This window comes from Phoca vitulina, unplaced genomic scaffold, assembly GCF_004348235.1.
Source record: "Phoca vitulina isolate PV1807 unplaced genomic scaffold, GSC_HSeal_1.0 scaffold5, whole genome shotgun sequence".
Lineage (NCBI taxonomy): Eukaryota > Metazoa > Chordata > Mammalia > Carnivora > Phocidae > Phoca > Phoca vitulina.
The window spans coordinates 24,503,189-24,506,727 of record NW_022589708.1 but is presented as its reverse complement, the minus strand read 5'-3'; positions in this window follow the sequence as shown (position 1 = coordinate 24,506,727).

Sequence of the window (3,539 nt, the reverse complement as noted above, 5' to 3'; positions counted from 1 at the left end):
CTGAGATTAAGAATTCCTCATATCAGTGAGATCATATGATACATGTCCTTTTCTTAGGTGATTATAAAAGAAGACAATAGTTTGCTTAGCTCAAAAAAGCATACCATATCGTCAAGGCAGCATTTTGTTTCATATTGTTTCAGAATCTATTTGCATGCTTAAAAAATAGGTAACAGAAAGTTGAATTTTTGAACAGGATATGGGATTAGAATTATCATATAGACAATTCCACATCTTCAATATTATATTAATAGTCTTTTATTTTATTTATTTTATTTATTTATTTATTTTTTTAAAGATTTTATTTTATTTATTTGACAGAGAGAGAGACAGCTAGAGAGGGAACACAAGCAGGCGGAGTGGGAGAGGGAGAAGCAGGCTCCTGGCAGAGCAGGGAGCCCCATGCGGGGCTCGATCCCAGGACCCTGGGATCATGACCTGAGCCGAAGGCAGACGCTTAACGACTGAGCCACCCAGGCGCCCCTTAATAGTCTTTTAATTTTTCATCTAGGTTTTTTGTTTTGTATATATACACATTCCTTTTGAGAAGAATTTATATGCAGGAAAAATTTATGCACGTATGCTTATGAACAGAGTGTAGAATTTAAAGACGTGCCTTATGCTGAACAATGTTTTCCTCCCATGGCTTTGATTCACTCAATGTTATGCCCAGGATTTCTGAATCTCTGTGGTGGCTGTCCATATTTTTGGTGAATCACTTTAATTTAATTTGGATTAATTTTATATAAATTTTAAATAAGTGCTGTCTTTCTGAAGTACTGGGAATAATACGGGAGAAAAAGGGAGAAGAGGAAAGTTACAGAGAGCGAAGCAGAAAAGGAGAAGGGGAGAGAGAGTGCACTTTTAAGCTTAGATATGTGAATCATTTCAAGTTTCAATTCAGAAAGACATCAACAAAGTCATATTGATTAAAACAAAGGCTCATATATCTCATGAAATAAAAACATCAACAAAAAATTAATACAACCTAAGTGTAAACTTAAGATGTTTGTATCTGCTGCTATAGTTTTACTATATGATTCTGAAAGTGTTTAACCCATACAGGACATTGCACAGGATGTGATTGAACCCTCCTACTACCACCAAAAAAAAAAGAGGAGGAAGAAAATGAAAAAAAAAAAAAAAGGCCATCATTGATAGTTCAAGTGTCAAGAGGTGTTGCCAAACATGGAACTATCTCACATTAAATTAAAATAAGCTAAGAAAAGGACTTCACATTCAGTATAGCTTAATGCCTGGAACATTTGAATTAACTCCCCTGTGAAGTTCACCATAGTCCACATTTTCAAAAATCACATTAGCTGTGTGGTGTCAGTAAGCTTTGATAAATTACAAAAAATAGCCAATGCAGGGAAACATGACCTTTAAGATTTTAAAAAGTCAATGATTTCCCAGAAGTTTCTCTGTTTATTAAATATTGTCTGTCTTCTTTCATACATAAAATTCATTTACTCAACAAATACTAAGTATTTGATACATGCAAGGTACTGTGCTGGATTCTATAGAGAATACAGAGATTTATAAAATGTGGTGCTCAACCTCAAGAAACTTACGAGTGAGTTTGAAAGAAAAAAAAAAAACAAAACCCAAGACCCAAATATCACATAAAACATTATGTCATTATAATATAAAGGAAGTTCTCTTGACTTTCTAAGAACATAGAAATGATCTTTGAGAGAAGCTATTAGGATCTTGAGATGACACTCTAGTTATATTAAACCAGTGGTAGTTATAAAAGGTTTTGTTTAAGCAATGATATTATATGATCAATGTGCATAGAATATCTGGCAGGTATGTGAAGGATGAATTAGAGGTGTTAAAACATGTAAAAATGATTAGCCAGCTGTTTCAAATGCAAGTTTTGTTTTATCCTGTTTAAGTAAATATTTATTACATTATTAATGTTTTTCATACTCTTGAGAAACAAGAGTATTCTCAAAGATGTTCATGGTTGAGGGTTGTACAGTTATTCCAAATGTAACCAAATTTTTTAAAGATATTTTTTATTACCCTGGGACTCACAGAAATTTAAGTATTTCTGATGAAACCGTGTAATGGATTGAAAGAGTGTTTCAGTGAAAAATTTGGAGAGTTCCTATTTTAATAAAATTAAAATTATGTAATCAAAACTCATAAATCTTTGGGAAGGAAGAGATAATTTTGAGCACACCCATAGTATCACTAGGATGTGTCTTACAGCCTATCCCCTTGTGAACTCATGTCTGACTAGTCTAGAAGGTTGGGAAGTTATTAATTAAATTTGACAGAGACATCAGTGAATGACAACCATTTTTGATAACAATAAGAACTACTCTACCACCACAGCAACCAACCTTATCATGGCCCAGCTCTGCAATTTCCTTTGATGAGGACTGGTGAATTTGGTACTATTGCTAAGCCAATTTGGGATGAGTTTCTGTTACTTTCCATAAAAGATCTTCTGACACAAACAATAAAAATTAATTTTAAGCAACATGGTCACGTGGAATAATGCTAGCATTAATAAAACTTGGAAGATGTGGCAGAGACACCTATATAGGAACATGATCATTTTAATATTAATGGTATGAAATTGAAGCTGGAGCTATCTCTTTGGCTGAGCAAAATAATGGCAATGATTGTTCACTTGCACATTTAATACATAGCGCTAAGGAATTAGAAATAAGGCAAATATTAAGTCAAGAAATAACAAAATATTAAAAACAAATGAAAAGAAAAAGAGAAAACTACATGGCTCAGAAGTAAACAGTATTTATAGTCCTGATGGTGATTTAACAAAAATAGTGATATAATATTTGAAGGAAGCAAGTATAATGATGAGATATATTCCATAGTTATAATAATGTGTCTAAAACTGAGAAAATGCAGTATAGATATATTATTTGGAAATGTGAAAATAAAATAAGAAATAAAGGATTTTGGAGATGCTTGTTTGGAGCATAGCTGGGTGAGGAAGACATCTGAAGTTTTTCCTTATAAAGGTTTAGTTTCAGTTGATTTTTTGAATAATGTTCAAATATTGAGAGGTAATGAACAGTTTTAAGGCACAGATTGAGTGCATAATTGCTATCTATCATAAATTCAGGGGTTTCTTTTACTCTCAATAATAAGAACGAGGTATTCATGAATATCCCTGAATAATTTCCTATTTTAGTGAGGTCTTACACTCCCTGATAGATGTTTATAAAAAAGGAAACTTTTAAATGGCTATTTTTAAATTAACGTAGTATTAAACATTTATTATATTCAGACTTTATAGTAGAGCCTATGGCTATAAATATAATGGAATATGTTTTCTGAAATTGGAAGTTCATAGTCTTCTGGAAAAAATAGATATATAGTTAGAATTATGTTTTAAGTGTGGTAATAGATGCAACAATAAGCTAAAGAAGGTATACACAAAGATACAGATTTCAGGAGGCAGAAGATGAGTCATGATTGAGAAGAAAAATAATCTAGAATTTTTAGAGAACTAGAATGACAGGAGGAAATGATACTTTTGAAGGAGAGTAGAGAGA